General features: G+C 36.2%; 1 long non-coding RNA gene and 1 pseudogene across 3 annotated transcripts; one reads left to right on the forward strand and one right to left on the reverse strand.

The window, feature by feature from the left end:
- Window positions 1-3,972: 3,972 nt before the first annotated feature.
- LOC136200989 (serine/threonine-protein kinase AtPK2/AtPK19-like) lies at window positions 3,973-7,578 on the forward strand (annotated as a pseudogene).
- Window positions 7,579-9,368: 1,790 nt separating this feature from the next.
- On the reverse strand, window positions 9,369-26,682 carry LOC136235454 (uncharacterized). 3 transcript variants are annotated; one of them, XR_010691808.1, is made up of 9 exons: window positions 26,353-26,682; window positions 25,877-26,140; window positions 25,133-25,168; window positions 12,818-13,464; window positions 12,170-12,736; window positions 11,312-11,563; window positions 10,463-10,631; window positions 10,305-10,361; window positions 9,369-9,910 (listed from the first exon to the last, which is right to left on the reverse strand). It is a non-coding gene; the product is annotated as an uncharacterized lncRNA (long non-coding RNA). The 3 variants fall into 3 exon arrangements; XR_010691809.1 differs by having other exon boundaries at window positions 12,818-13,312; window positions 26,353-26,681; XR_010691810.1 differs by lacking the exon at window positions 25,133-25,168 and having other exon boundaries at window positions 12,818-13,312; window positions 26,353-26,681.
- Between the last annotated feature and the right edge of the window lie 213 nt (window positions 26,683-26,895).

Consider the following 26,895-nt stretch of genomic DNA (forward strand, 5'->3'; position numbering starts at 1 on the left):
TGGAGCTGGACTAAATTTAGAATAACATATTTGTATCTTACATTTGTAAATATATTTTAGAATTTGTAAATATACTTTACAATTTATATATATTATTTTATATTCAATTTGGAACAAACCTTACATTTAATTTATATATTTGTATCTTACAAATGTCAATATTTTCAATATATAGCAGATATAATTCACTCGGAACAAACCTTACATTTAATTGGAACAAATGGTACATTCATTTGGAACAAATGATATAGTTACATGGAACAAGTGTTTCAATTTGGTATAATTCAGTCTATAGCCTTTGTCAATACTCACAATCACTTAATGGTACATTAAGTTGGAACAAATGATATAGTTATATTAAACAATTTGTACAATTTATACCTTTGGAACAATATAAGAGCATATCCAATGGTTCATACTCACAACCCCTTTATATACATCATCCATTTAATAAACATGATATACTTTACAATTTATATATATTATTTTCTATTCAATAAGGTTTTTGAAATTATATTTTTGTTTATTGTTAACAGATGACAATATTTTCAATATATAGCAGATATAATTCTCTCGGAACAAACCTTACATTTATTTGGAACAAATGGTACATTCATTTGGAACAAATGATATAGTTATATGGAACAAGTAGTACAATTTAGTAGAATTCAGTCTATAGCCTTTGTCAATACTCACAACCACTTAATGGTACATTAAGTTGGAACAAATGATATAGTTATATTAAACAATTTGTACAATTTATGTATACCTTTGGAACAATATAAGAGCATATCCAATGGTTCATACTCACAACCCCTTTATATACATCATCCATTTAATAAACATGATATACTTTACAATTTATATATATTATTTTCTATTCAATAAGGTTTTTGAAATTATATTTTTGTTTATTGTTAACAGATGACAATATTTTCAATATATAGCAGATATAATTCTCTCGGAACAAACCTTACATTTATTTGGAACAAATGGTACATTCATTTGGAACAAATGATATAGTTATATGGAACAAGTAGTACAATTTAGTAGAATTCAGTCTATAGCCTTTGTCAATACTCACAACCACTTAATGGTACATTAAGTTGGAACAAATGATATAGTTATATTAAACAATTTGTACAATTTATGTATACCTTTGGAACAATATAAGAGCATATCCAATGGTTCATACTCACAACCACTTTATATACATCATCCATTTAATAAACATGATATACTTTACAATTTATATATATTATTTTATATTCAATAAGGTTTTTGAAATTATATTTTTTTATTGTTAACAGATGTCAATATTTTCAATATATAGCAAATATAATTCTCTCGGAACAAACCTTTCATTTATTTGGAACAAATGGTACATTTATTTGGAACAAATTATATAGTTACATGGAACAAGTGGTACAATTTGGTAGAATTCAGTCTATAGCCTTTGTTAATACTCACAATCACTTAATGGTACATTAAGTTGCAAAAAATGATATAGTTATATGAAACAATTTGTACAATTTATGTATACCTTTGGAACAATATAAGAGCATATCCAATGGTTCATACTCACAACCACTTTATATACATCATCCATTTAATAAACATGATTTTATTAAACAAATTATCTTGGAACATAGTACTAATTATGTTGGAATGGGAAATGAATTTAGATCACATTAAAGTAATTAAAAAGAATGTAACTATTTCTGAAGGAACAATTTAATATTTATTCCCTAACAACATATGTATTCGTTTTGAACAATATAGTTAAAGGAATGGAACAAATTGTGTATATCATTGTAACAATGTAAGAGTATATCCAATGGATCAGTAAGTTTGCTTTTGAGGCTTCATCCTGTAAAATAGAAAATGAAATGATATAGTTACATTTGTTTCAGTAATAAGGGATCAATAAGTAATCACTGTTTGTTTGAATATAAATAATACATGGTATATGTTTCATTAAAGTTGTAATTGTTAATAAAATGAATGCAGATTTATTTTAAGTGTTTATAATTCATCCCCTTTGCAATAATAAATAAATGATGAAATAATTTTTGATTCTGATAATTTATTACTATTAAATTTCAATTAATATAGGAAATAATACCAATAGTTTAAGAGACTGATTAACAGATTTATTTTAGTTTGCATTTAATAAAAATTTTGATATACGTAATAATCTTAAGACTGCTGAGATTCCCAATATACATTTATTTTGAATGTAAGGGCGTGTTTCATTGCAGAAAAAGTAGAATTTGAAGAGACTCAATAAATTAAAGCTGCTGAGTTTCCCAATAGATAATCATTTGAATGAAAGAAAGCGTGTTTGACAATAGGAAGTTGAAGAGACTAAATAAAATTCTATAAATAGTATCGTTATCTCTATTGTTCGTATTTTTTTAGTAGAAGTAGAATTGAAGCAAAGATGTTAGGAAGCAGTTCGAGTTCTTTGAAGAGAAAGAGGTCTTCTTCTCCTGTTGAACAATCAGCACATGAAGCAGAGAGTGAAATTCCCGATGAGCTATTTAAAGTTATTGAAGATATGGAGGAAACTTTTATGGAAGGGGATATTGACAACATCATAAAGAAGTTGAAGGGCATTAAGACTTTCATGTCTTTATTTTGTGACTCAATGATGTCTTTCATTGAGAAAGGAGAGGAGGAGAAATCGAAGTTGAAGGAGGAGCTGGAGGAAGTGAAAATGAATCTGAAGTACCAGATTCAGAAATATAACAATGATGTTTTAGGTCCTGATAATGATTTTCTTTAATGTTTTTTTTTATTGTGAACAATTGTTTTGATTTTTATGTTTGCATGTTTTTTATGTTTATGTTTTTATGTTTTTTTATTTAATGATATATTTTGTTATGTTTTTACTTATTTCTCCTAGAAGTTGCATATTTTTTTACTGCTATATATTATTGATGTTCATATATTGTTAATGTAAACACATGTTGTTCGAAATTAAAACACAGGTTTTCGAAATGAAGTCAAATAAGAAAATATACTGCTAGAGGAAAGAAAGTTTAGACATAGGGAATTTACCTTATTTCTTTGCTTTTTCTGAACAGTTTCTAATGTCGTGGTGACACAATTGATTACAACCTTTGCACATCCTTTGTTTTTTCTGTGTTTGTTCAATTGCTTTCTCTTTTTCTCCCTTCAATCTTTTCTCACTGTTTGTAACATGAATCCCAGTTCCTTTGTTTTTTGAAATTTTAGGTTCTTTGATTAGAACTTCAGAGGGCCGACTTGTTCCAACCAACATCTCTATGTCTTGAATTTTAGTAGAATTGTTGATGTTCTTTCTTTTTTTTGCTTCCAAATCTGTCCTCAATGCTTGAATGTTTCTTCACTAGTACAGAAATGCTCACTTGTGTCACACCTCTTATGTCGCGCTTGAAGATAAAGCGACACAACAGAGTAACTAGTGTCGCGCGTTCTGTAAATGCGACACAACTAAGTATTCTGTGTTATCACTTGTGTCATGCTTGAAGAGTGTGCGTCACAAACAAGTTACTTCTTGTATCGCCTGTCTTACAGTGTGACACAAGAACAAGCTTGTGACGCGCCTTTACCAAAGCGACACAAGAAGTGTGTTATCTTTGTGACACGCTTTTATAAAAGCGACACAAAAAGTATGTTATTTTTGTGTCGCTCCTTTTTAAAAGTGTGACACAACTAATACGAACTACTATTTGGAACGACCTAATTAAGCTTAATTCAAAACATTAGGTACATGATTAAAACATGGAGGGGTCTAATTGATAGGAGACAAAGTAAACAGGTTCAGATTCCTAAGTATATAAATCAATGGGTGACTAAATTATAAAACGGGAAGGGGTTGATTTGAACAAAAATTGGATTAGCAGGGACTAAACCTGAATAAACAAAATAAGAGGGGTTAAAAGAATAAAAAGCCTATTATATATTCTGAATTAGGTAATGGATCATTTGGCAGCCGCCAGCCTCCTCTTTCATTCCAGACTCTTCTCTTCCTCTTCATCATTCCACATCATGAAGCTCAAATCCTAAAATGTTTTCCAATTCGCAGAAGAAAAACATTCACTCTGTATTATCCGCTCATCTCAAGAAGCTCACAATCACACCACCAAACTCCACCACCGCCCCTGAATTCGATTTCTCTGATGTATTTGGCCCATTAACCCCACACCTTGACCAATCACAATCGCCTTCAACTTCAACCCCTTCCTCCTCTTCTTCCTCAGCTTTTATCGCAGAACCGCTTGTTATCCAGAATCAATCCCACTCCTTCTTGGGCCCTTCTCCTCACTATACCCTTTCCTCTTCCCTCCATGTCCAAATCCAGGTCGAGGATCTCGATAGCGAAAAAGCGAAGTTGTTGAAGATGATGGCAACGGGAAGAGTGAGCAGGTTGGGAGTTAGATTAGCCCTAGCGATTTTGAGATCCTGAGAGTTGTAGGGCAGGGGGCTTTTGGTAAGGTGTTTCAAGTTAGAAAGAAGGTAAGAGATTGTGGAGATGGTAACGATGATGGAATTTATGCGATGAAGGTGATGCGAAAAGATACTATTATTAAAAAGAATCATGTCGATTACATGAAGGCTGAAAGGGATATTCTCTCTAAAGTCATTCATCCTTTTATTGTTCAGCTTCGTTACTCTTTTCAGGTACTTCATGCTCTCAATGTCTTATCAATTCAATTTGATTGTCTTGCTCAAAGCATATGTTCTTACAGATTTGTTTATTTGCATATGGAATAAATGTATTTTCACCGTGAATGTGTTTCTGATAAGTGTTTTGATTAGTATTTTTATGCTTCTATGAAAAACATTTATCATTTTCTTCTTGAATTCTTCTCAGACCAAGTCTAAGCTTTATTTGATCCTGGATTTTGTAAATGGAGGTCATTTGTTCTTTCATCTCTATCGGCAGGGGATCTTCAGGTATACAATATAATGTATGACCTTTTTGGACTTCTTATGAAGATATATAATACATGTTTTAATTTTGCCTCTTGACATGTCTTGAGCAGTGAGGATCAGGCAAGGGTTTATACTGTTGAGATAGTATCTGCTGTTTCACATATACCGCAGGAAAAAGCAGGGTATGTTAACCATTGTGATTTCTAGTGGTAATATTATTTTACAATATTGAGTGAACTTTTTTTACTGGATTGAGCTTTTGCAGCGTATCGACCCAGAGTGAACCTTGGCTAACCCACAGAGGGATGAGTTTGAGGATATACTGCGTGCATTAACATTAGAAAGAAGTCAGATAAAAGAGGCTATGGGTTTTGCTCTGGATAATGCTGATGCTGCGGGAGAGGTGCTTCTCATCACTTCATTTTGTTTACCATTCTATGCTTGATGGATTGCAACTACATTTGTTGATTAATTTAATTTATTTCCAGTGGCAGGGGTTCGCAAGAGTTAGGCAAAATATAATAAATTGGGATACTGGTGTTTGGAAAAATGTGTTGTTGGGAGGAATAGGATTTTCTTAGGGTAATTTCACAAGTCGAGAATCTTCAAAATGCTCTAGTTTTCGTACACCAAAATTGTGCTTATTGTTTCTTTAGTTATTTCCATTCCCTCGAATGGAATAGATGATGTTAGACTTGTTAGAATTAGCTAAGGCTTCCATTCCCTCGAATGGAATAGATGATGAAGTAAGCGGAATTTCATGTCTATTTCTCAACTTGTTGACAAAATCCTTAATTTGTTAACTTGGTCACTCTTTTGCATTTTGTTGTTCTCTATGTATCAGTAGTTTCATGATTATTTTGTCCAGTGAGATTGAGCACTTATAACTGGAAAAGATAATGTTATCTAATGTATTGTGGGTGTGAGAGAGGCAAGTATGCTTCACACTGGAAGTTTTATTAGCATTTGGGCTTTTTATTGATTTTTGATTTGGTTTGAGTTGCGTGATTCAAATGTGATACTCTTGTTACTTGATTGATTCACTTATTGCATCAATTTTATTGCATCTGAAAATTGGTAGAAATTCCAGAAATCTGATATTGTTCTCTTCTTTTATCTTTTCCTAAGATTCCAAGTTTTGTTTTCCTTTGATTTGCTTATCGGAGTTTGGTTTTGGGTTAATTTAGCACATTTTTTCAAATGTTCTTGTTCATGAGGAATTTGATTTAATTAGGGATAAGGTACCAAAATATGCCTAAGGTTTTTGGGGAAGTACCAATTTAGGCTCAACGTTCAAAATAGCACCAATATAGGCTTAACGTTTACAATATACTTAACGTTTACAATATAGCATCAATTTAAGCCTCACGTACAAAATAGCACCAATACAAGCTTAATGTTTACAAAAGTTAAGCTTAAATTCGTATTATTTGTAAACGTTAAACCTATATTGGTGCTATTTTGTACGTGAGGCCGAAATTGATGCTATATTGTAAACGTTAAGCCTAAATTGATATTATGTTGTAAACGTTAAGCCTATATTGGTGCTATTTTGAACGTTGAGCCTAAATTGATACTTTCCCAAAAACCTTAAGCCTATTTTGGTACTTTATCCCATTTAATTATAGTTGTAAATAAGTTAAGGTATATGCAGAACAGAGCTTTGATGAATCTGAGGCTAGATTATATATTTAAGAAAAAGAATCTGAAGCTTGAGTTGTTTTTGGTTAATTTTTAACTTGTTAACCATGGATGATAAGTCTCGATAGGTAGAATGCATAGTTAGACTGTATCAGTCTGGTCCAATAACATGTATAAGTTGATTCCTCAGGACTGGATGGTTACATATATTATGTGGTTAAACGTATATGTGATCAGTAATAAAAGATGATTAAGAAGTTCTTTTTCTACTTTGTGGCATAGAATAATCAAATCTTCAAGCAAATTTTAACTTTTCATTTACCTGATCAAAGATATTGTTGCTAACTATGAAACTTCATATGACAGTCTCTTAGTAGAACCTGTTTGATAATGGAAACCATGGAATCATCACCAAGGCAACATGAATCTCTTCCATCACTCATCAGATACATCTCATTAAGTTCAGAGATAAAAGATTTGATTCTTTCAAAACAATGTCTGGAAAAGTTGAGAGGCAGCTATCATATCTACGTGGAAAGCCACATGAAGAAGAATCTTCACCGGAGAATTCTGTTGAGAATAAAATGCAGAAGGAATCTTTACCTGTAGACCGCTACTTCGATGCTTTGGAAGGTCCTGAGTTTGAGAACCTTAGGGTAATTCCTCATATCTATTATAAATATCCTTTAATGTTAATCTAAATTAGTGAAGAAACAAGAATGAAACTTGTGTTGCTATGTTCACAGGCATCAGAGGAATTAGTGCTACCTGATGACAAGAGATGGCCGTTTCTTCTCAGATATCATGTATCTTCATTTGGTATAATTATAATTATAATTCAACGTTTGATGGTTTGTGTAGTGAACTTTTGACAATAGATATTTCTAAGAGTGCTTTCTTGTTTTTATTATTTATTTTGAGCAGGTTTTACCAATTTTGAGAGCTTGATCATGAATTCATGTATAATTGATGATAAAGGACTTGGTAACTTAACAAGTCATTTTTTGTGTTGCCTCTGTTTAATCTTTTCCTTATATTTTTGTTTAAATTTTCCTCGTGTAGAATTTTTATTCTATCATAGCTCTTTTCAATCCAAATTTTTATTTATTTTATTATTTTCAATTTTGATTAAAAAAATTTATGCTAGATGCTTGAAAATTTTGTAATTTTTTTTTTAAATATCAGTATTTTGTGTCGCGCGTGAGGAATGAGCGATACAAAGTGTACCAGATTAATCGGGGAGCTTGTGTCGCGTACTCTAGAAGCGCGTCACAAGAGTTATCGCTCTATTGTATCGCACGCGTGACAAGTGCGACACAACAGATGAGTATCTTGTGTCGCTCTCAAGAGCGATGCAAAGTTTTTGTGTCGCACCCCTGTTGTGTCGCACAAAAGTGCGACACAACAACCTGAAAAAGTGCGACACAAGTAAGCATTTCTGTACTAGTGCTTGTGAGATTATTTAGGTCCTCTTCATCCCCTTCAGCCAAGCACACAGTCATGTGAATCTCAGACCATAAGTTATTCAACATTATTTTCTTACCCATTGTTCTAGCACATTCTTCTATAACATTATTTTGCAATGTTATCTCTGGTAAGATTTTCCATCTGTTTAGGACATACTACTCAGGAATTCTCTCCATCATTCTATCTTTCCATACGAACACCATATGTCTACAGGGAATTCCTGCTCTATTGAACATCTTGCACGAACATGTTGTGTCACTGTTGTCTGTATTATAAACAACCTGATATGTTGTTTTTTTACCTTTTTCCCTTACAATGATCATGCATTTGTCATTGTATCTCTGTATATCATCAACTCCACAATTAAAGGAAGCATCTAGCACTTGTTTTTGAAATTCATAAAAGATTGTTCTTGTAAATACTTCTGATCCATGTTTTTCAATAGGAATTGGTGTTTGAGATATAGGTATTGAGTGTTTGGAATCATTGTCATTTTTACCTTGTGCATGTCTTTGTGCTTCCATTGCACCCTCAAACCGGAGGAGGAATTCTATGAGAGTTAAATGACTTTTTGTGAAAGAAGTGAAGAAGTGATTTTCACTTTCTGACCTTGATGTTGTTCTCATTAAGCCGGCTAGGAATGAGTCTCTGAAATAAGCAGGAATCCATATTGATCTTATATCATACATGTGTTTAAGCCATCCATGCACTTCACCATAGAATGCCAAATCGCAACAATGTTGATTCGTTACGTTAGACACCAAAAATTGTTGCGCTATGGCCAAAAATGGCCTAAGGCAACGATTTTGGTCCATTTATTTTCGTTGTTAATTCACGGTTGCTTTTTCTCTCAAAGGCAACGAAAATATTCTCTAATGCAACCATGCAGATATCGTTGCTTTTGTTTTGAGCCCAATGCAATGGTTGACGCTACAACTAAAAGGCAACGGAAATGAACCAAAATGCAACGATTTTACAATTACTAATCGTTGCTTTTGTATGAATAGGCAACACTATTTCAAATCAAAGGCAACGTTTTAATCCAATGGCAACACTATTTCACGTCGAAAAGCAATAGTACTTTATGAAAAGGCAACGACTTTTTAACAATTAGCAACACCTAATGTTATACAAATGCAATGACGTTTTTGTCAAAGGCAACAATTATTTTTCGAAATCAACGGTTTTTAGTTAGCAAAAGCAACACAGTTTTATAGGAAAGGCAACAAATTTAATTTATAGCAACGATGTTTCTCTTACTAATGCAACATTTTGTAACATTAAGGCAACGTTTATTCATTTATATGCAACGACGTTTAGAACAGAAGGTAACAATGTTTGTAACATAAAGGCAACGATGATATTTATAACCCAAAAGTCAACCCCTGTTTAAATAAACATCCACAAGAAACAAAATCCAAAAGTACCTAAATATCAACATCCAATAGTACCTAGAAAATAAAATCCCAAATCCTAAAGTATCATCACAAGCATAAATAAATCAGTCGTCACGTTCATTTGAACAAACTGTAGGAAGAACACCATCCAAATTTAGATTGAGTGATCGGTTCATAAGGCTCAACTTCTGTACAAGAAATTCAAGATGAGCTGATGGTTCATTTTTCACTTCCTCCTCATTCTTCACTTCATCTCTGACTTCCTCTCTGATGTCCTCTCTGATTTCCATTTTGAATTGCTAAGCATCTTGAGACATGGGGTTCTTACTTGTAGTAGTTGAAGATCCGACGCTCCTATAACCTTTTGTTTTCTTCATGGGGCCTATCCTACGAACTAGTTATTCACGACCATGAGATGTTGAGTCTCCAAGCATTTCATCAATCTGCTCAATGTTTTTCCGGCAGATGACAACTCTTCAATCCTTGATTGTAAAACAAAAACATGAAAACAAACAGAAGACAACCAACAAATATCATGGACACAAAAAAAAACAAAAAATATCTAATTTAAATAACGTGTAGACAGTTAGAGAAGCCTCTAACAAGTAGAAAATACAAATGACAAAAATAATCGATCTTATTAAAACTTGAAACGAGTTTGAATTTTACAATGGTTATAATGAATAAAATAATTTTGAATAGCTTGAAATTGGGACAAACTAGAAAAGACAAATAGTTTACTCAACTACCAGCAACCTAATAAGAATTTTGGGTAAAGACTAAAGTTTATCAAAAACATGATGATGATAATAGTAGTAATACTTCAGGATCTTTCCTGATTGAGTAATATTTTATGAAAAAAATTGAGGCACTTGCCTCAGCTATAGCAAGGCCAAGTTCATCCACAATGCCAGTCTCAGCTGAATATCCCAACTGCATATACCAATCATAAATCCCCATTGTTTCTTCATTTAAAATCATAATTCAACACAAACAGATGAACTGAACACATGAATTTCTACAAGACAACTTACAGAAGTTCCAAAAACATAGGAGCCGCAAACTGCAACTAAGGCACTGAAGACCAAAGTAAGATTAAAAGATGAGCAACTATGGCTTCGTGGCACAGAATGTCCTTCTGCACACTCTTATTACTTTCAAGTACAAGAGGCTTTGTTATTTCTCCTTCTTCCAATTTCATCTCTGTTCCCAAAATCACAAGGATAAGAACAACTGAGTTGTGTTGGATATGAAATGAAGTTAATTTGATCAATTAAAAGCAAATAAGCCCACCTATGCCAAAACTGAACACTGGACCTTTTCCATTTTTAAACATCATATTTATTACAAGCAAGCAAACAAAAGGACAGCTTCAAAAATGTACAGTGACCTGATTTTAAATAGTCCATGTTGAAAAGGAAGTATACCTAATATAATAGACCATCTTTTTAAATGTGATGATCATAGTTGTTAAATCAAGACTCGAAATCCTCATTTTGTGAATCGGGGCTCGTGAATCGAACTGAATCATAAAATTCAGATCAAATTTAAAATATTATAAAAATAAAATATTAACCATGTAAACTCTTCCCATTTTATACATAGACATGACGATATATGGTCAAAATTACATTACATTACAGGAAAATAAGATACTATTATATAAGGCATATTATTTAGAGATGAAGAGAGGTATCAACATCACTATTATATGTCATATTATTATAGATGTAAAATGTAAAATTTGTGTCTTGGTTCAGACTGCAGCCTGGTGCTTATAATAAACTAATATGATTAGCAGTATATCTATAATAATCAGTTCGAGACACATTTCCAACAATTAATACCATTCAACCATACATCAAAATAGAATAACTCCTTACCGATGACTTTGGCCTTTTAGATCTTGAACGCCTGAGTTACTGCAACTTGCTCACATTGGCCATTCCCAAAACTGCAGATTCGTATGTCCCAATACAATCAATAATTGTTCACCACATTTTGTTGTTCTTTTTTTTTTGGCAAAGATTTGTAAGATGGGCCAGTAATCACAAGCAACTCAAGCCTACCACTAAATGTCTCCAATTCCCTTATAGTTACTTTTATCCCTCTTTGAATTATACGAAGATGATATCCTGGAAAAAGTAACTTTTAGATTCAGAAACAGCTGAGGGCTTTAAATGTTTACAGGCCATGTAATACTAAATCCAGCCCGAGCTCAAGCATCAAAACAATGTAAAGATGTGAGCAAAAAACTTAGGCTACACTTCAACTCCACAAGTTCTAACAACTGAATCCTGTTTCAAGGGGGTTATTAAATGAACCCTCTTCCTTGAGCTTTCTAATGAAACTTCAAAGTTGTCATAAATCTAATGTATCACCAAAACTATTTAAACTTAATAGATTCAATCATGCTCAAAATCCTTTGACAAAAACCAGGTCACTTTTTCTCACTATAGCCATGTAAAAGCTTTTATTTTTCTCGCAAAGTTTTGCTTTAGTGGGAAAAGAAATCATCAATCATGAAAGAACAACGAGTACCAAAAGGATCAGTTGAAAAGTTCTCTCAGAGTGAAACTGACATAGTGCAATAAATAGTCCAAGATAGTGTAGAGATTTAAACGCTATGCAAATATTAGTTAAACTACGCTGCTGTGCAAGAAACAATCTGTTTGGCAGATTACCTTCAACAGAATCCAATAATTCCAAGAGCATAATAATATGCAAATAGTTTGAATTACCTCATGTGAATTTTGAACTAGCTCTAAAGAATCAATTGATCTGGGTGAGGCAGCCTTCACAAGAGCATAATAATATACTTTTTGGTTGTTCTTCTTGGATTTCTCTTTGCTAGTTACTTCAACCTCATCAATGTATGCCACACGGAGAGATGGATATCTACCAATTGAAAAAAGAAAAAAAATACTTCATCAACAATTTCACAATTCAGTAAACAATGAAATAGTTAACTAGAACATGAGTTTCAAAATATCTTGTGCTCGATGATCGCCTGATCGCTTGTGAATCCCATATTGTTGATATGATACCACATATGTGAATTTAATATCAGCTACAGCTTAACACTGAGCCAACATTGACCTTTCCCCCTTTGATTGATCAATAGTATTCAGCGATTAGAGGGAGACATCCACTGCCTGGAATTGAACAACCAACCCATTTCAGCTGGAACTGAATCAAAGCCACATGTCGAAATCACCAAGGAACCAGTCTCCATGGCTTTCTAGTGGTAATTTGCCTCCATTCTCTCCATGAACTCAGACTCCCCATATATATCCAAGTAATCTCACCTAATTGAAGAAAATTCACATCAATCAATAGCATCCCAAAAACAAAAAGTAAACAAGTTCATAGAGAGTTGAAAACCTTACCCAGTCTGGACACAGACAGCAACAGGTTCGCCAAGACGACAAAACGGACCACCACAACTAAGTATGAGCTTGGTTTGAGTGTAGAGGTGGTGTATGGAAGCAGGATCAGAGTTATCAGCAGTGAGGATAGGAATTGAAGGCGGTGGATTTGGATGGGCAACCCAATTAAGAGCTTGAGTGAGTTTGTTGGGTTTGCAACCAGCTAAAGCAAGGGTTTCTGCCTGTGTTCAGTAATTGCAGCTTTCCAAATGTTCTATTGTGCTTGGAGTTTCAGCATAAAACTCAAACTTATATACATCTTGAGATCCATGAATTTTCATTCATTTTATTGAGATAGCAACACTGCTTCTACTACATCAACTCGACAAACAGCAGCATTTAGCAACTCCCTTTCTCACAAGGCATCTGAATAGGATTCATATAGCATATCAACCTTCTGTTAAAGATCACCTAGCCTTTTCAACATAGATGAGACAATGCCTGCCTGTGTAAGTTCTGGAGAAGGACAAAAGGCACAAAACTCCTTGAGTATTGGTGCAAAAGTCGGATCAGAAGCATCACGAGAAGAATCGGAGGCAGGGTTTTCATTATTCAACCAAATTAAAGAACAGATGAAAGCAAAGAATGCTGCGCTGAATGTTGAAACACTGTTCCACAAGATTTTGATTTGAAAAAATCATCCATGAATTAAGGAACAATTAAATTTAAGTGCTTTGATTTAATTGTACTAATTTGTTTATTCAATTTTGAGTATAAACTTAAATACAAAAAGATATAAAAAGTAAGACAGGACAAAGTTAGCATGAGAGCAAAGAACAAACTGAGTAGAATCGAACTCAGTACCAAAGAATAAAAGCCTGAAGTTCAACAAAGCTAAGTGGAATGGAACTCAGCATCAGAAGCCCTCTCACTAGTTGTCGTGCAAAACAAAGCTGAACTCAGCATAAGAGTTGACAACGAACAGAGTAGAGGACGAGTAAATCTTCAGGACAGCATGAGAGATCCGTTCACTAGAAGACAAGTTTTGCAAACCTTCTGCACCAATAATTGAATCCTCGGAATTACGCAATAGACACATTCCGAGATGTATGGGTCAATGGATTATTGCTAAAAGACAACTGCCACAAAAAGACAACGTCTGCAGGAACAAGACAAGCCTGACGCCTGAAGAATTCAGAGGATAGGATTGGCCTGCAATATCTGAAGCTGACCAGAATTTGTCTCCCAAAAGAGCCGTTTTGGAATTAACGGTTAAATCATTTCAAATGATCCTTCTCCAGGTCTTCATCTATATAAAGACAATCAAACTCCTTGGATCATTGCCGAAGTACAAAAAGAAAAATACAAGAGAGAAAAATACAAGTTCAAAGCACTTCAAAACGAGAAAAAGATCTTACACTCATTTTTCTATTCCTGTGTAAATGCTAGATTGATTGTCTGTAATCATCTAAGGTGTTCTTCTTCTGAAAGAGAACAAATTGTATCAATTGAGATATTGAGAGTGTTGTGCTGAGTGTTTGGTTGTAAACATTCAGTGGTAGAGAAATCTAAGTACCGGGTTGTGGTGCTTAGTAGGAGTTGAGTAGAAGAATAGAGGACGGTACTCTTGCATATTCAACTGCCTGTAATCGGTTTGTGCTCTACCTTTAAAGAGCTCAGTATTGGATTCTAAAAGCCCGGAGGACTCTAGGGAATGGACGTAGGCAGAGAGGCCGAACAGGATAAGTGATACTGAGTAATTTCTAACTCTCTCAAATATATATATCTGTGGTTGTGTTGATTGTTGTATTTACTCAGCATATAAACTGTTAGAAACTAACACTGAGTAAATCGAAGTGCTGAGTTGGAAACTGACTACAAGAGAGTCAATTCCCATCTCTCAAGTAAAACAGTCTTAGTCAGCAAGATTAATTAGCGAAAAAGTTATATTAGTTCCTAACCCCTCCTTGGAACTAATCACACGGGACCAACAAGTGGTATCAGAGCCTAAGCTCATTACTCAAAGATATAACTATCTTGAACGGATCCCCATAAATGGCTGAAAACAACACTCGTTTCCTTCCAGGGAACCAAACAACACAGATACTCCCTGAGGGATTATCTATTAGTCGGCCTCCCCTATTCTTTGGATCCAATTATACATTCTAGAAGAATAGGATGAAGAACTTTATCCAAGCCACAAACATGAGTGCATAGCTGGCAATTGTCCAAGGCCCATACGTGCCATATAAAACTGTTGACAATGAGAAAGTTGTTAAGAGTGAAACTGAGCGGTCAGAAGATGACCTTAGAAAACTTCAAAATAATGCTTCGGCTATCAACATGCTTCACTGTGCTTTAGATGCTGCAGAATACAATAAAATATCAGGTTGTGAGTCAGCACAGGAGATATGGAAAAAGCTCGAGGTGACCTACGAAGGTACAAGCAAGGTCAAAGAGGCAAAAGTGAATCAACACATGAGATTGTATGAGCTGTTAGAGATGAACGACAACGAGGACATCTCCAGCATGAATGCTAGATTCACTAATATCATAAATGAACTAAAAAGACTCGACAAGAACTTCACCGAATAAGAACAAGTGAAGAAAATCTTAAGAAGCTTACCTAAGAGCTGGCAAGCTAAGAAAACTGCAGTAGAAGAAACTTAGGACCTGACTACATACAAGTATGACGAGCTAATCGGATCTCTGCTGACTCATGAGATTTCAATGCAAAACTTTGAAGCCAAAGAGAAAGAAAAGTCAGAAGACAAGAAACAAAAATCAATAGTGATGAAAGCTGACTCCACAGAAGCTGAGTCAACTGATGATGAGGAAATGGCTATGTTCACTAGAAAGATGAAGAAGCTATTTAGAAGAAATGACAGAAACAGCAAACGGCCATACAAAGAGGTGACAGATACAAAGCTGAGTCGAGTGACAAATACAAGAAGGACAGCTCCAAGTCTGTCACCTGTTTTGAGTGCCAACAAACTGGGCACATCAAGTCAAGCTGCCCAAACCTCAAAAGAGATAAGAAGGGAAACAAGAAAGCAATGGTAGCAACATGGAGTGACAGTGATGAGTCAACATCATCCGAAGCCAATGCAAGTGAAACGACAAACATATGCTTCATGGCCGATGATGCTGATCACTCTCAATCTGAGCAAGCCGACCTCTCTGATGAAACTGACCAGGAGGTACACAACAATGAGGTAACACCCTTACTCTTGTTTAGAAATGAGATGGTCAATGCCCTGAGCGATTTATATAAGCTAACTAAAAAATGTAACAAGAAAATAAAATCACTCAGCAGGCGGTGTGACGATATTGAAGAGGTCAAGCTGAGTGACCTCCGATATCTCCTCCAAGACAACTCAGAATTACATAGCAACATGCAAATAATGCATAAGTTTGTCACGGAAGTCCAATCTGAGTCAAAGAAACTAAGAAAGGACGTTACAACCTTACAGAATCAAGTAAAAGGCTCAAATAGAAATAAACCTCATGCTGAGTACGCAAGTACTAATCAGCATAAACAGTTCACTCAGTGTGGCTGTTGTGGAAAAAGGGGGCACACAAAAGATGTGTTAGTTCAACAAGCGGATTGTTCAATGTGACTTCTGTGGAAGAAGAGGGCATACCACTAAGGTATGTTGGCATGCTCAGCATAACAATGCTGACTCACTCAGCATCACCCCCAAAGGGCAACTTATTGTGACTTCTGTGGTAAAAATGGCCACACTATAAAAGCATATCGTCACAAACTAAAATATGACTTTGCACCTGTTTATACTAACAAGAAAGGACCCAAAAAGAATTGGGTACCTAAAGATGAATAGTTTAAAATGCAGGTTAGCTTGACATGCGTGGAGAAGTCAAAACTTTGGTACATAGACAGCGCATGCTCAAGACACATGACAGGTGATGAAACACAATTCATCATACTAGAGCTTAAACGAGGTGGAAGTGTAAGCTTTGGAGACAATAAGAAGGGTAAGATAGTCGGCTCAGGTACTATCGAAAGTAACCCAACTATTGAGTCAGTCTCCCTAGTTAAAGGTCTCAAATACAATCTGCTGAGTGTAGCTCAGCTTTGCAAAAGCGGCAGAAAGGTTGTATTTGATGATACTAAGTGTCAAATACTCGAGGGAAATACAAATGAATTAATTTTAACTGCCCCTCGTGTAGACAATGTATACATGCTGAATTTAGAAAGACAGTTTTCTAAAAACATATGCTTAGTGTCTAAAGAGGATAACTCCTAGCTATGGCATAGAAGACTTGGGCATGTCAGCATGGATCTTCTTGCCAAATTAGCTAGAAAGCAACTGGTTGAGGGATTACCCAAATTAAAATTTGAAAAAGATCAATTGTGTAAAGCTTGTCAGCAAGGCAAACAAACTAAAAAGTCATTTCATAGTAAAAATAGTCTCAACCAAGAGACCATTGGAATTACTACACTTGGATCTTTTCGGACCTATCCACCCACTCAGCTTGGGAGGTAAGAAATTTTCCTTGGTCATTGTAGATGATTTCTCTCGGTACGCTTGGATCATCTTGCTGAGTAGCAAGGATGAAACATTTGAGATGTTTACCATATTAATTAAAAAGCTTGAAATTGACAAAGACCTAAAAGTAGCACATATTAGAAGCGACAATGGTGGAGAATTCAAAAACCAACAGTTTGATGAATTCTGTGAAACTAGTGGTATTGACCACAATTTCTCTGCTCCTAGAACACCTCAACAGAATGGGGTTGTTGAAAGGAAGAATAGAACAATTGTCGAAATTGCTAGAACCATGCTAAGTGAAAATAGGCTTCCAAAGTATTTCTGGGGTGAAGTTGTCCACACAGTATGCTATATTCTCAATAGGGCTTTAGTTAGACCTATTCTTAAGAAAACTCCATATGAACTTTGGAAAGGATGAAAGCCCAACATTGGCTACTTTCGTGCCTTTGGGTGTAAGTGTTTTATACTCAATACAAAGGATAACCTTGCAAAATTTGATGCTAAAGCTGACGAAGCGATCTTTTTAGGGTACTCAACAAACAACAAAGCATATAGAGTATATAATCAACGAACTCAAATAGTAGAAGAGTCTGTTCACATTGAGTTCGACGAAGCTGACCCTGCAGGGAAGTCAACCCAGCTCGAAGAAGATGAACTGAGCTCAGCCTCCGCTGACCAAAATGGTGCTCCTGAGTCATCAATGCAGGGGTTGACCAAAGGTAAACAAGAAGTTGAAATTACCTTTGCTGACCAATCTACTCCTGCAGAAATTGTAGAAACACCTGTTCCAAATAACTCAGCGTTGCCCAAAGAAATAATAATTCCACGAGGACATTCAGAAAAATCCATTCTTGATGTTGCTGAAAACAAGGTAATGACAAGAGATCAGCTTTGGAAGTATCTAAGCAATGTGACTTTTGTATCAGTACATGAACCAAAGAACTTTGCTGATGCTGAGCACGATGAATACTGGATCAATACTATGCAAGAAGAGCTCGACCAATTCACAAGAAATGAGGTATGGGATTTAGTACCTAAGCCTAGGAATCAAAAGTCCATAGGAACTAAATGGGTCTTTAGAAACAAACTAGATGAGCATGGAAATGTAGTCAGAAACAAGGCTTGACTTGTAGCTCAAGGCTATAGTCAGCAAGAGGGTATTGACTACGATGAAACCTTTGCACCAGTGGCTAGGCTAGAAGCTATACGTATATTGTGTACCTATGCTAGTTTTATGAACTTTAAATTATATCAAATGGATGTTAAAAGTGCATTTCTTAATGGCTTTATAAACGAAGAGGTATATGTTAATCAAACTCTTGGGTTTGAAGATCCAAAATTTTCAAACCACGTTTATAAACTCAAGAAGGCCCTGTATGGCCTGAAGCAAGCTCCAAGAGCTTGGTATGAGAGGTTGACCAACTTCCTGCTGACCAGGAACTATGTCAGAGGAAAAGCTGACACAACCTTGTTCATTAAGAAAAAGGGGAAACATATCCTACTTGCACAAATCTATGTAGATGATATAATATTTGGTGCTACTGATGAATCTTTGTGTAAAGAATTTAGCAAACAGATGCAAACTGAGTTCGAGATATCCATGATGGGTGAACTCAACTTCTTCCTTAGACTTCAAATTAAGCAAGGTAAGAATGGCATCTTCATAAGTCAGTCCAAGTACACCAAAGAGATGTTAAAGAAGTTCGATATGGAAGATTGCAAACCCATATCAACCCCTATGGGTACTGATATTGTCCTATGCAAAGATGAGAAAAGTAAGTCAATAGATAGTAAACTTTATCGAGGTATGATATGCTCCTTACTTTATCTCACGGCTAGTAGACCTGATATACAGTACTCAGTATGTTATTGTGCAAGATATCAAGCTGACCCCAGGGAATCTCACCTAATTGCTATAAAAAGAATTTTTAGATATTTGCAGAGCTCAGTTGATGCAGGTTTATGGTATCCAACTTCAAATGACTTCACACTCATTGGATATACTGATGCTGACTACGGACGAGATAAGCTAAAACGTAAGAGTACTTCGGGAGGATGTCATTTCCTTAGAAGCTGTCTAGTATCTTGGTTCAGCAAGAAGCAATCATCCATAGCCCTGTCTACAACTGAAGCTGAGTACGTAGCTGCTGGAAGCTGTGTTGCTCAGGTCCTATGGATAAAGCAACAGCTTGAAGATTATGGAGTGAAAACCAAAACAATAGAGGTCAAATGTGACAACAAGAGTGCCATTGATCTATCTAAGAATCCAATTCAACACAGCAGAATGAAGCATGTCAGCATAAGGCATCACTTCATTAGAGATCACGTACTAAAGGGTGAGATCAAGCTGACCTATGTGCCAATAGATGAACAGCTTGCAGATATCTTCACCAAGCCATTGGCTCGTGAACAATTCAACATACTAAGGGAAGCTATCGGTATGTCTAATCCCCTTCAATAATTCTATGTGAAAAATTGAATGTTGAGTGATTGCCATACTGAGTGAATTCACATGAGTAAAATGTAGAAAATCACTTCATACTGAGTTAATATACATGTTAAGTGATTATTTTGAGTAGATATACAAACTGTGTGATTATCCTATGCTGAGTTACCAAGAGATAAGAAATTCATATACGTAGAACTAGGCACTCAGTATCACAGACGCTTCACACTCTAGTAAAACTAAATTAAACCCACTTGCACCATTAATAGCTAACACGTGTAATAAATAGCACCTGGGATAACGTAAGCAATAAATGCAAAACCCATGCGCCGAACGTGTCATAAGTGACAGAATCTATGTCGGTTGAATATCCCAAGGAAAAACGGCTAGTCCAACAAATAGGATCGATTCAAATCTCTATAAGTAGTGGAAGATTTCCCACTTAATCATCCTTACGCTTAAATCCTTTGGCATTCCAAATCCTTCTCTCCTTCTGAATTTCAAAATCCCTCAAAAATATCTGAGAAGAAAATGTCGAACCCTCAGAATGTCTCCGGTGGTGATTCAGGCAAACATCACACCGATGAAAATCCAAAATCTCCTCAGCCTAACCAAACTCCAAACAAAAACCCTCAAGCTGACCCAGCAAGCTCGTCAAAAAGGCCCAAGAAAAGGACTATGGTCAAAGTCCATAAGAAAGTCAACAATCTGGAAGTTCTGAAATGTAAATGGTTCTCTCCCAACTTCATCACCATTGAAAAACCCTTTTGTGAATGGATTGAGAAGAATGAATGGGTAGGACTCTTCTCTCTCCCTGGGAAAACCTATCCGAGGTTAGTTAGGGAATTCTATTCCAATCTTCATGTTGACGAAGAAGATGCTGACTACTTGGAAACTTCCGTCAAGGGCCACAAGATTACAATCACCCCATCTTACCTAGCAACCTTACTTAACCTGCCAGAAGAAGGAAAAGAGTTTAGAACAACCAAAGAAGCGCTTGACCACGTCAAAGGATTCTGCAAACCAAAGAATCACAAAGGAGAGATACTCAGCACCTGTATGGGGCAAAATCAGAAGATGGCTCATTACTTATTGACCAACTTCATCTTCCCAAAACTCAGCTCAGTATCGTCGGCCTCCAATTTCGAGCAGTGCTTCATATGGCACATGCTAACCTACAACCCACTCAACATGCCGGTATTTCTAGTCGGAGCATTTCAACGAGGAGGTAAGAAACTCAGACTGGGCTCCCTAATCACTAAAATCCTCGAAGACCAGAAAATAGAAACGATCAATGAAACTCAGAGTTTGGGAAATGAAATTACAGCGACTCTGCTGTTAGGGTTAAAATTCAATCAGCCTCTGAAGGGGACTGAAGATGTTGAGGAAGATAAAGAAGAAAATGATGCTGAACAGGAAGTGGAACCAAAGAAAGGAAAGAAAGTTGTTGATGAGTCTGCTGTGCCAACAAAGAAGAGAAAAGCACTTGAAACGTGCTCAAAGGATATTGTTGTTGTCCCAAGGAAGACATGAGCTGTCTCTAAAGGGAAGAAAGTTGATGCTGACCAAACACCTCGGCCAGCAAAGAAACGAAAAGGGCAAGATGAGCCCGAAGAAGAAAGTGAAGAAACTCCAGAACAACCTCTGTAGAAGAAAAGAAGAAACTCTGAATTGCAAATTGTTGAAGCTGACCCCCTCGACTGGGTTGTCCCTCCAAAGTCACACTTCGTCCAAATTCGCGGGATTGATCTTGAGCAAACCCCTATTGAGGGAGAAGAGGAAGAACAGATAAATGACGACGCTCAGCATGATATTGAGGAAGAAGAGTATGCTGAGCAAACACAGACTGAAGACAATGCTGAGCAAGAGGAGAATCCAAGTATGGCACTTCAAACAGTGGATGTTGAGCTCACCGAACATAACATTGCAGAAAATGAGATCAATGCTGAGCTTAGAGACAACTCCTCTTCTGACTCAAGTGAGGATATTCAAGCTGACTCTCCACCCCCTCAAGCTAAGACATTCAAAAGGCTAAAAAAAAAGAAAGCCTACAGAGCACCTGTCATTGATCTGTTAGGAGATTCTCCACTTCGGGACCCAATTTCTGATCTGTCTGACATCCAGTTCAGATATTTTTCTACCGACACTGTGTCTCCTCCTACGGAACCTGCGGAAAATCAAGCCTCTGTTACTTGTATTGAGGAACAAGCCAAGACTCTAGAAAATCCAAATTTTGCTGAGCAAGAGCTCGAAGTCCAAGATGGTCAAGCTGGGGAGCAATCTATGGAACAACCTGCTCAACTCCCACATCATGTTGAGCAGGCCAACATCTCTGTAAGTCCTTCACCACCAACTCCAAATACCTAAGATGTTGAACACTCAGCTCCTCGTACTGAGCTACCACAAGGCCCAACTATTGACCAACCAAATCAATCTGATAAGCAGCCAACTCCACCACCATCAAGTTCAACGTCAATTCCTGCTTCTGAGTCAAATCCTGCTGGCACATTGGCCTATCTAAGTGCTACTGAGTCTGGGCGCAGAATCATTGCCTCTGCTCAGTCTCTACTTCAGGATTTGAATCCTATGCCTATGGATGCTGCTGGATCTGCAAATCTTGAGTCCTCCCAAATTACATCCCTCACTCCACTTCTGCACGAAATTCGGAGCCTCAAAGATCTCATCAGTGTTATGAGCACGGTCCAGACGCAGCAACCCAAGCAAAACCAAATTGCAAAGATCATTGAACTATTGCTCATGATGGTCAACCACATGAATGCACTTGAAGGCAAAGTCCAGAGTCACTCTGACGTAAATCCAGGGTATGCTACTTCTACTGAGCTTAAAGACTACTTTGGTAAGCTAACCACAGACCTGGCCAACATTGGATCTACGGGTCATCCTGAGTATGCCACTTCTGCTGAGCTAAACCACCACTTCTCAAAGTTGACTTCTGATCTGAACTGCACACGTGAATTAATTTCCTCCACTTCTCAGTGTACCATTGATCAACTGAGTGAAGCTGTACGCCTCCTCAATGTCAATAAGGACCAGATGGATATTGACCCCGTCAATACTGATGCATTTCTGAACTTTGTGCAAGACATCCATGATCAACGAAAGTTCTTTGACTCAGCTGTACTCAAAATGTAGCACCAATCCTATGCCCAGCTCACTGAGTCCGTCTCCTGGATCAGCAAGTCTCATGAGTATCTCATTAGCATACTGAGTAGATCCCTACGAGTTCCTAGAACCATTCAAGATGATGGTGTTCCCGTTATAGATGGCCTAAGAGAGAGTACAAAGAGGTTGACGCGTTATTCAAAGGCCCTGTCTACTGCTGCTAGAAATGATACCTTCATTCCTCCTCCACCCGATATTGGCAAAACGGGGGAGAACAGACAAGATGGAACTCAGCGAACTCAGCACGCAGGTGGTGCATCTGGAAGCAAAGACAAGGGAAAAGCCAAGTTTCAAGCTGGGGAGCCCTACCTTAAGGAAGAAAAAGTAGTTTAATCATACTTCAGGACTAAGCATGTATTTTGTGCTTAATATTTTTTGTTGTTTTTGTTTTTTTTGTGCACCTTGATGTTGTTAAGCTATGGTAAGTACCATTCTATCCAAACTCTTTAAATACCATGTGCTAAAAACTGATAAATCAAAATTGAACAAACAAGTAAAAGTAAAACATACTCAGTATACGTTAAAACACCAAAACAATCTGTGCATCAAACTGAGTAGTTAACCATTTCTGAAAAACTGACCTAGATTAGATCTTAGAAGGTCTAGAATTAAGCTAGGACAATTGATGCAACCCTTACGGGGGAGCAAATTTAGAAATATGAAAAAAAAAATTCAATCATGGGGAATTTCAAAACTGAGTTCCATAATTATGTATTTTGCCAACATCAAAATGGGGGAGTTTGTTGAAACACTGTTCCACAAGATTTTGATTTGACAAAATCATCCATGAATTAAGGAACAATTAAATTTAAGTGCTTTGATTTAATTGTACTAATTTGTTTGTTCAATTTTGAGTATAAACTTAAATACAAAAAGATATAAAAAGTAAGACAGGACAAAGTTAGCATGAGAGCAAAGAACAAACTGAGTAGAATCGAACTCAGTACCAAAGAATAAAAGCCTGAAGTTCAACAAAGCTAAGTGGAATGGAACTCAGCATCAGAAGCCCTCTCACTAGTTGTCGTGCAAAACAAAGCTGAACTCAGCATAAGAGTTGACAACGAACAGAGTAGAGGACGAGTAAATCTTCAGGACAGCATGAGAGATCCGTTCACTAGAAGACAAGTTTTGCAAACCTTCTGCACCAATAATTGAATCCTCGGAATTATGCAATAGACACATTCCGAGATGTATGGGTCAATGGATTATTGCTAAAAGACAACTGCCACAAAAAGACAACGTCTGCAGGAACAAGACAAGCCTGACGCCTGAAGAATTCAGAGGATAGGATTGGCCTGCAATATCTAAAGCTGACCAAAATCTGTCTCCCAAAAGAGCCGTTTTGGAATTAACGGCTAAATCATTTCAAATGATCCTTCTCCAGGTCTTCATCTATATAAAGACAATCAAACTCCTTGGATCATTGCCGAAGTACAAAAAGAAAAATACAAGAGAGAAAAATACAAGTTCAAAGCACTTCAAAACGAGAAAAAGATCTTACACTCATTTTTCTATTCCTGTGTAAATGCTAGATTGATTGTCTGTAATCATCTAAGGTGTTCTTCTTCTGAAAGAGAACAAATTGTATCAATTGAGATATTGAGAGTGTTGTGCTGAGTGTTTGGTTGTAAACATTCAGTGGTAGAGAAATCTAAGTACCGGGTTGTGGTGCTTAGTAGGAGTTGAGTAGAAGAATAGAGGACGGTACTCTTGCATATTCAACTGCCTGTAATCGGTTTGTGCTCTACCTTTAAAGAGCTCAGTATTGGATTCTAAAAGCCCGGAGGACTCTGGGGACTGGACGTAGGCAGAGAGGCCGAACCAGGATAAGTGATACTGAGTAATTTCTAACTCTCTCAAATATATATATATATGTGGTTGTGTTGATTGTTGTATTTACTCAGCATATAAACTGTTAGAAACTAACACTGAGTAAATCGAAGTGCTGAGTTGGAAACTGACTACAAGAGAGTCAATTCTCATCTCTCAAGTAAAACAGTCTTAGTCAGCATTTGACTAAAGCTGCCTTACGCTAAGCTCACCCAAGCTGACCAAAGCTGAGTTGTTCAACTTATTGAAATAACTAAGTCAGCAAGATTAATTAGCGAAAAAGTTATATTAGTTCCTAACCCCCCCTTGGAACTAATCACACGGGACCAACACTGAACAACACCCAAATGCGAGAAAAGATACCTTGAAGAGGCCTTTCCATAAATGGCAGAGGTGTACCTGCAGTTAATTTCATCAAAACAACTCAACACGATTGTAGACTTATAGTGAATTAAGTCATAGCAATAACATTTGATAATATCGAAACCCACAAGAAAGTGCAATTTCAAGAGACTAACAATTCTAATTATTATTCTCCACCTAGTTAGAGGTCTCTTTGAAGGGAAAAGTTAGATATTTCATTTTAATACCATAACATCCATCCTACAGAATGATGAAAGTTTATCTTGCACAAGGAAATCGAAAATGCACAGAAAGTTAGCATCATGTCAAAACTTTATTGTACCTTAAGGCTAATAACTCTTTCCTTTACTCATTAGAGCTCCAATTGGCTTTCACAATAGAAAACCCACTACTTTACTATTCTTACCTTTTGTAGGATCAGTTACTTATTGTTCTATTGAAGCTATTAGTGATATTTCATATTGAATCCCATTTTATTCCCTTATCTTTATTTCTCTATATTAATTTCTTATCAGTATATTAGATATGGGTCTGTCTGCCATATACAGCTGTATATGTTACAACATTCAATGCTAAGAGTTAGATAAACCACACAAAGCATATGAGGGCAAAAACAAACTGCCACAGTGATATTAGAATCGCAATCAAATGGAATTGACACTAAATATTATGAATTGATTTTGCAAGCATAAGAAAAAAACTAAATAAATAAAGCTCTAATTAAGATAAACAAAAAATAAAAACCTTGCCGCTATCTTTAAAGCCTCAACATCTTCAGGACAAATTTGTAATATTATTTTGTATGACTCTACAGCCCTTTGCAAATCTCCAAGCTTAACAAAATGCAATGCGTGCAAAACTCTTAGAGCAATATCATTAGGATCTGCCCTTATAGCTTTAGAAAGGCATATGGTGGCACGAGATGCATCTCGTCTTTCACTACATCCACCATCCACACTGATGGAACAACATAACAACTTGAAGTTTCATGCCATGCTTTTGTACCGTCTGCAGTAGATCAGCATACCCATCCCAATTTAATTAACACTTGAGCACAACAGAAATCAATAATTACCTAAAATAAACAAATAAATGTACTCTTCCAAGAAAACATCAATAAATTTGCATTGATTCCTAATTAAAGTTTCTTGAATTCAAACCTAAACTCCTGAGTCAAGTAAAAGAAATGCAACAGATAAACAGATAGAAATGCACCAGACCTGAAGAGCACCGCGCGAGGAGCAAGAAATGAGCTTCTTTTGTCTTTGTTCTTGTTGTTAATAGTGGATTTTTGGATAAGGAGGAAATGAATTTCATCCTCTAATCCATTGAACCTGGTGAGAAACCTAGAAGTTCCTAATTTGATTTGACAGGAAGAGGGTTACAGTGCGGAAACACGGACAATGAGAGAATGGGAAAATGTAAGAGGAGGGAGGGGGTTACAGTGAACTTGATATCGTGAATGAGAGAAGGACATATGAGATTCAAAGTGAGAAAGTGAGAAAAGGAGAAAGAGTGGACCAGTGGGAAAAGGATAAGAGTCTAGGGTTGCTAGGAAAGTGAGAAAAGGAGAAACATCGGACAAGTCGGTGATAAGTGAATGAGTGGGAAGTGAAAATTTGACCAAAGTATTGGAGAGAAGTGAAAATTGGAGGGAATTGAAATTAGTAATTGAAAATTAGGGGTAAAAATTAATGGTGGAAATAAAAAATATTAATTTGATAGGTTTTTTAGTGGGTATTATTTTTTTGACTAATTCTTAA

This window comes from Euphorbia lathyris, chromosome 7 (assembly GCF_963576675.1).
Source record: "Euphorbia lathyris chromosome 7, ddEupLath1.1, whole genome shotgun sequence".
NCBI lineage: Eukaryota > Viridiplantae > Streptophyta > Magnoliopsida > Malpighiales > Euphorbiaceae > Euphorbia > Euphorbia lathyris.